This window comes from Acomys russatus, chromosome 4, assembly GCF_903995435.1.
Source record: "Acomys russatus chromosome 4, mAcoRus1.1, whole genome shotgun sequence".
Classification (NCBI taxonomy): Eukaryota; Metazoa; Chordata; class Mammalia; order Rodentia; family Muridae; genus Acomys; species Acomys russatus.
Window position 1 is genome coordinate 12,936,201 of NC_067140.1, and position 8,029 is coordinate 12,944,229.

The window sequence follows — 8,029 nt, forward strand, 5'->3', positions numbered from 1 at the left end:
CCAGCTGGGGTGACAGCTTGGTGAATGAACCCCAGGGAATAGAGAATATGTTGGTTCCTCCACCTCTCCTTGAGGATGAGGTTGATATCCCAATCCTGCAGGGGCTAAGGAAAATGAGTGTGATCTTGCACTGGGTGTGTAAAGCTGGGGAACTATGTTATCCACTGACCACAAAGGCTTCGGGTAGGCAGCAAACTGGGGGGTATGTGAATTTATAATGGAATGCTGTCCCATTGTGGAAGAAAGTAATGCAGATGTGTGTACAGACAGAAAGTCTCAGTTGCGGCAAAACCCTGCGGATGTTTCTGATAACAGAACGGATGCAGTCCTATATATGTACACACAGGTTTGTATTTGCATAGAAAATTCCAGAGGAGGACACAAAGACTGATGACAGTTTTGTTTCTGAGGATAGAGACCCAAGAGAATGTTTTTCCTCTTGAGGCACATTCTAGACTTAAGAAATGTAGTAATTTGCTGTATTTGATGGAGCTAAATTATATTCTAGATTTAAAAAATAACTTGGCTTGTTGTATGGAGCTAGATTGCACGGGCACACACATGTCCAGAGCTTGGTGTGTTTTATGGAGCTAGATTGAATGAGCACACACGTGTCCAGAGCTTGGTCTCTGGAATGCCGTGCATCTTGGCTCTATTTTTCACTGTGGGACAATCATCTGAGTGACTGAACATTTCTGTGTCTCCATTGTTTTCTTTGGTATGGAGACAAAGTTGGAGCTGTGGATCCCTAAGTGTGGCATGGAGGTGGGACATAGAATACATGACATCATCACACAGACTGTGAGGACTCAGTAATTATTACTTAACACTTTTCTTTTTAAAAGTATATGTTTATTATGTGTGTGTGTGTGTGTGTATTTGCATCCTAATGTGCCCATGGAGGCCGGCACACAACCCTCAGGAGTCGGTCCTCTTCTTCTATCATGTGGGTCCTGGGGATTAAACTCAGGTCATCAGCCTTGTCAGCAAGTCCTTTTACCCACTGAACTGTGTCATCAGCGCCCTGATATCATTCTTAGCTGAGGCTTGATGGCTAGCAGCTTGTCAGGGACTGGTCTTCTGACTTGCCTGGGGATTCTTTGCTTTGACCCACTGTTAAGCAGGAGACTGGGACACAGAGGAAACAACAAAAGCTTGGGAGTCAAATAGCCTGAGACCCATCCCACATACCATCAGTGTGTCCTTGGAAGAGTCACTTCCCTCTCTGAACCCACTTCCTCTTTTGTAAAAAAAAAAAAAAATGGAACTAATTTCACTGGATTAGAGATTACGGGAGCATAAAAAGCTAGATATACTTTAATTCATAGCTGTAAGACATGGTTGGCCCTGTGGCTGGAAGGACTGGCTCTGTAAGCGGGCAGTGCACAGTTTCTGCAAACTATAGCCTTTCCATTAGAACAGGCTAGAGGTGAAGAAGAGGTCCCACAGCATTCTCCCAGAGGATGACGTAGTAAGAACATCCCTCAGCAGATCTCTATGTCTCTCGGGTCTATACTTGGGAAGATGATCATATGTCCTCTCTCTTCATATTCTTTGCAATGCTTACCAAGTGCTGGTATCCAAGAGAGTTGCTGCCATAGATAGACGGATGGTTGGCTGGAGGGGTGTGTGTACAGATGGATGTTTGGACAAGTGGATGCTTAAATGTATGGGTGGATAAAAGAATGCTAAATGGTTGGAACTAGGTGAATAGGTGGACGGTTGAGTGAGTAGCAATATGAACACTTGGTTAGATAGATAAACAGATGTATGGATAAATACACGGCTGGTGGATGGATGGTTGGGGGAATGGACATATGGTTGAATGGATGGGTGGACTGCTGGGTGAATGGGTGTTTGAATGGCTATATGGATACTTGGATAGTAGGAAGGATGGATGGATGATGGATAAACGAATGGATTGATAGTTGGATGGTTGATGGGATAGCTGGATACATGCATGGTTGCCTGAATGGCTATATGAACAGTTCAATGATAGATGGTTCGAATCACTGGTGGATGGATAGACGAATGGATGGCTGAATGTATATATGTGTGTGGGTGGATGGATAAATATTTATATGCATGTATATAGTATGTATGTATCAGTGGATATTATGTATCTATTGTCCCATCTAATGGTCAAACAGTTATGTAAACAATATTGTTATTCCCAAGGGAAAAAAGAACAACAACAAAAAAATCCTAAGGCTCAGGATTTAAAATAAAAAAAAAATCTGACTTGAGATATGATATAGTCAGCTGTTGCCAACCCTCTTGGCCAAGCCACAGACATGACCGGTCAGAGAAAGGTGGGCTCCAATGGCCAGAGTCATAATACACATCTTCTATACCTTAAAAAAAAAAAAGTGCACATTGTCCCAGGAACATTTGCAGTAGTGTGTGTGTGTGTGTGTGTGGTGGTTAAAGAAGCCCATTTTCTTTCTTTTCTTTTTTCAGTTTTTTTTTTTTAATTTTTTTTTTTTTTTAGACAGAGTTTCTTGTAGTCCTGGCTGTCCTGGACTCACTTTGTAGATGAGGCTGGCCTCTAACTCATAAATTCACCTGCCTCTGCCTCCCAAGTGCTGGAGTTACAGGTGTGCACCACCATGCCTGGCAAGAACCCTGTCCTCTAATGAAACAAATCTTGGTTAGCATTCCAGTTCTGCCTTTTTCCTTCAAGCTGTGCAGTTAACTTCCCAGAACTTCAGAGTTCATCGGTAAAGTGAACTAGGGAAACCTGCTGGGAGACTCTGGGAAAAGTTCTCATTCTGATAAAGAAAAAAAAATATTTAGATGAAAAAAAGAACCCCGAAACTTTCTCCTGGGGACAACAGTGGCCATTCCTACGGCTAGCACCTCAGAGGCTAGCTCTCGGGTGAAGCTTGGGAAGAGGAGGGGGCAGTGAAGGGTAGGAGCTGTGCAGACCAGTGAATGAGATCACAAGTGCTTAGACCTAGGAAAAGGCCCGGATAAGTCATCTTGATTCCTGGTTTTGACCTGTAGTTGTACGATCTCTTTGGTGTAGTGACAGTGGAAGAATGGGGACCTCTGAATGTCCAGTCTGTCCACAGCACATTTGATTTTTTTTTGGTTTTTCAAGACAGGGTTTTTCTGTGTAGCCTTGACTGCCCTGGACTCACTTTGTAGACCAGGCTGGCCTTGAGCTCACAGTGATCTGCCTGCCTCTGCCTCCCGAGTGCTGGAATTAAAGTGTGCCACCACTGCCCGGCAGCACATTTGGTTTTCTCTCACACTTACCATCTCTTTGATCAGATCACTGATGTGAGTTTAACAAGACTGGAGGAGTTTCCCTCAGTATACCTGGGGTCCCCTCCTCACTGTTTTTTTTTTTTTTTCATGAATGTATTTCAATTAAAAAAAAATCATGTTTCCCCAGAAATCTCTCAGCTGACTTTCCTCAGTTAAGGAAAGCTCCAAGTCAAGACGGGGAGAAATGGGAAAGTTAAGGCTGCTTTAGCTCAGCCATGCTCCTCTTGGGCCCAGCACTCTATTGCTCCTGTTGTTCTGGTATAGGTTTCTGGGCCTCAGCATCTTGGCTGGATAACTGTCTCAGAGAGCTTACTGTATGCTGTAGGACGGTAAGCATCGTCCCTGAACTCTGCCCTGCTCACCACAGGCCAGAAGCATCCTTTCCCATCAGCTGTGGCCACTGAAGAAGTCTCTAGATTCTAAGCAGCTGTCCCTTGGGACACATATCCCATCCATTTGTTACATGGGGTCAGGAATAGCTACTGGTCAGTGTCTGCAGTAAGTGGAGTGCACTGGGACTTGTGGCTTGGTGTTTGCTTTAGGTGTCAGGGTCTAGCTCTTAGCCAACTTTGGAGCTGTTCTGGGTAACTGTTCGTATAAGATACTGCGGTGTCCACCTTGTGTGCTAATGTGACTCCTGGATTTGTTTATTTCCTATCTTTGTTTCTCTTATTACTTTGTCCCCTTAGCAGTCTGATCTCTTTGAGTGCTAAGGCTGCACTGTCTGATTCTTTTTTCTTATATTTGCATGGTCTATACAACAGGTTTGTATAGGGCAGGGCTCTATGTAGTCTTTGGGGGAGTTTAATTGAATGGATAAATCAGTGGAAGGATGGATGGATGGAAGAGCGGTTGGATGGGTAGATGGATGGATGGATGGAAAAGTGAATGGATGGGTAGATGGACGGATGGATGGATGGGTGGATGGATGTATGGATGGATGGATGAAGAATGGATGGATGGATGGATGGATGGGTGGACGGATGAGTAGATGGATGGGTGGGTGGGTGGGTGGATGGATGGATGGATGGATGGATGAGTAGATGGATGGGTGGATGGATGGATGGATGGAAGAGTGGATGGATGGATGGGTGGATGGATGAATGAGCTCAGGTGAGCAGAATAGCAACATCTGCAAGTGCTTAGGACAGGACAGCTAAGGAGAGAGGAGTCATTTAGCCACTACTGGCTTCCATCAGGGTAATATAACTGTTTCTAAGTATCAAATGAACCTCATTTGTGTGTGTGTGTGTGTGTGTGTGTGTGTGTTTTAAAAGCCTTATCCTTTTGACCAACAGCAGCAACCTTGGATCAGAGGCCCTCTGCCTTCAATGGCTCTCTCACTTAAAGCTATGCAAAACTGGGCTCTTCCCTTCCTCCCTCTGGCACTTCCAGGGTGTTGTGGGGGATCTTGTCTCACTCTGTAGCCCTAATTGACCTGAACTCAATATGTAGACCAGGCTAGTCTCCAACTCGCAGCGATCCATTTGCCTCTGCCTCTGAAGTGCTGGGATCAAGGGTGTGCACTACCACACTCAGTTTAGGATTTTACGTTGTAGCCCAGGCTAGCCCAGAATTCACTCTATATCCCAGGCTGGTTTTAAACTCGCAGGAATCCTCCTGCTTCTGTCTCTTGGGTCATGAGATGTGTGTGTGTCACCACATCCAGCTTCAATTTCTTTATCCATCAAGTAAACCTTGGGCTGTTTGTAAGGATTCCATGAGCTAATAAAGCAAGGAAAGTACTAACAATAGCGTGTTTTGTTCCTTTGAAGGGTGATAGGCCCAAAGCTGACTAGAACCTCAGATGCTAGCCAATCATGGCATCATGCCCAGAATCTATGGATGCTTCAACCCTTCATTTCCAAAGTATAGTCTTTCCCACCACTCTCCCATGGCCCCCCTCCATATACCTTTCTACCCTACCTCAACATAGAAGCCTATGATTTAGGTTTACAAGGCTGGCTGCCCATGGAAAGCTTTTCTGTTTTGAATGTGCGTGGTGGTGGTGGTGGTGGTGGTGGTGTGTGTGTGTGTGTGTGTGTGTGTGTGTGTGTGTTGGGAGGTGCTTGTGTACCACAGATCATTGTAAGAAATGTTTTATTCACCACTATATGCACCAGGCTAGCTGACCCAGAAGGGAGTCTCCTGTCTCTGCCTCCTATTTCTTCTATAAGGATGCCGGAATTACAGATACACACTGCTGCATATGCCTTCACGTGCACTCTGGGGACCCAAACTGAGTCATCTCCTGAGGCCAAGGGAGACTTTGTTAAACTATACACCTGGAGGATAAAGGTCTCCAGGACTGAGTTCCAAGCATCTGTCATTTTATGAAGGGCTGCACGTGATTTTAGGCATCTCAGTCACCTGGGGTTTGGAAGCTATTGCTTCACTTCCTCTCATTTGCAAAAAGAGACATGAATTCCCAGAGTGCATCCTGCCCCCAGCCTAAAGCCTGCTGCACCCATTACCTCACTGTGCCCTTGTTCATGCCTGTCTTCAACACTATCTAATAGGGTAGGGGTGTGCCAGCCACTCTGCTAGGCACTGGGAACCCATGGGAGACAAAGTGTGGTTTCAGGCCTTGGCTCCATTTGCTGGGATGGTGGACAAGCCTACAGGGACTAAAGAAAGAACAGCCTGACATGGGCAGAAAACAATGGGAACACAAGGGGCTCTTGGAGGAAAAGACCAGGGACCTCTTGTCTCTGGGAGAGCAGAGTGATATCTTAGCTGGACCAGAAAGGTTTATCAGGGAGTCATCCAGGAGAAGAGAGGAGAGGAGAGGGGAGGGGAAGAGAGGAGAGGGGAGGAGAGGGGAGGAGAGGGGAAGAGAGGAGAGGAGAGGAGAGGAGAGGAGGGGGAGAGAGAGGGTTCCAGCTGAGGAGACAGCCTATACAACGGCCAGAGCCTAACTGCGCATGGGGCTGACTTGCTCAGCACTTGGCAGCAATGAACTCTACCCTTTATGAAGAATGTCTTGGTCCTGCCTTAGCTGTTCCGTGTCTGCTTTATCTAGCTCCTAAAAGCAACCTGGGATACCGAAGTGCAGAAGTTGTGCCTCCTATTTTTTTTTTTTTTCTGACGCAGATGTCCCTGGCGTGAGAATGACCCTCCAACCAGGAGAGAAATATTCCCCTTGGGCTGGAACGAGGGTGGAATGCAGTTTACCTATATGGATTTTAAAAATTAATTATGTAATTAATTTTTTAAAGAATTGATTTTGTAGTGCTGAGGATTAAATTGAAGGCTGGAAGGGGCCACCGGGACAGCCCATGCGCCTCTCAGCCATTGCTTTTACTCCTGTAGCTACAGAGGATGCAATTTTCACCTGCAAGGGACAGCAGGCCTGCTGTGTGCCAAGCATCTTTTTAGCTGTTATGGAATAAACAGAAATGAAGGAGGGAGAGGTGATAGGTTCCAAGAGGCAACTGTTTTCCAACAGTGTGTGCATGGCTGTATTCCCAACGCTCAAAAGGATCAGGGTGGAGTTCAAAGCCAGCCTCTGAGACATAGTAAGTTCAAGGCCAGCCTAGAATACTTGAGACTCTGTCCTAAAATACAAAACAAAGACCTCTGTGGTGTACCAATGAGGGCTCAACACTCTCAAAGTGACCCTGTGAGGTGACCAGTGTTGTCACCATGCCCATTTTACAGGTGGGAAAATGGAGGTGCAGATCAATGAGGTGGCGCGGGTGCCAGCTCAGGCAGTGGGCCCAGGGTCTGTGTTTTTACTATATGCACAGTATATATAGAATATATAGCACAATGTGTTCTGAAATGAGGCTGGTGACCAAAAGGTTTTAAAGCCACAGGATAGAATGTTCAAGAAAGTCCACGGCCACACTTCCAAGCAGCACTGCTTTCATGATGTCTCCCGGGATGCAGGGCTGGATGTATCAGGACGGGGACAAAGACTTTTAAATCTTTCTGAATTTGTTTTACATCGTGTTAGGAAGATTTATGACAGGTATATTAAGACATCAATAGAAAAGTTCCTGGGAGGGCTGGCAAGAGGGCTCAGTAGGTGAGGGCACTTGCCGCCAAGCCTGATGGCCTGAGTGTGATCCCCCAAACCTGCAGGATGGAGAGGGGGGAGAAGAGAAAGCTGACTCCAGCAAGTTGTCCTCTGACCTGCACACATACACGTGTGCACACAAAATAAATAGAAAAGCCCCCAGGTAGCTCTTGCTTTATTTGTTTGTTTTTTGCCCCTTCCCTGCTGCTGTGTTTGTTTTACTTCTCAATTAACTTTGCTTGCTCTTCAGAAACAAAAGCAGAAAGAAAATTTTCCTTGTAACTTAGCCTGTGTCCTGCTTGCATCAGGAGCACATGCACTGAAATTGGAACTACACAGAGAGGACCAGCACGGCCTCTGTGCAAGGATGCGAGCTCATGAAGCACTCCATAGTCTTTAAAATCTCCCCCTTTATTTTGTTTTGGTTTGGTTTTTGACACAGGGTTTCTCTGTGGAGTCCTGTAGACCAGGCTGGCCTAGAACTCAGAGATCTGCCTGCCTCTGCCTCCCAAGTGCTGGAATTAAAGGCATGTGCCACCCCATATTCTTTTTTTAAAAATTGACATGTACCTTCAAAAAGAAGAAATACCAAGTAAATGTTTGCATGAAAGGAAAGTACAGCCAAAAGGCAGCTGAGTGGAGAGCTATGGGGAGGACGGATGTGGGGTACCGGATTTGGGGTACCGGATGTGAGGCACCGGATGTGGGGCACAGGGGGCTGGAGGCTGCTTCTAA

General features: G+C 45.9%; 1 non-coding gene across 1 annotated transcript; it reads left to right on the forward strand.

Moving 5' to 3' along the window:
- Positions 1–7,589: 7,589 nt before the first annotated feature.
- LOC127188770 (U6 spliceosomal RNA) lies at positions 7,590–7,691 on the forward strand. Its single transcript, XR_007830610.1, has one exon. It is a non-coding gene; the product is annotated as a U6 spliceosomal RNA (small nuclear RNA).
- The last annotated feature ends 338 nt before the right edge of the window (positions 7,692–8,029 follow it).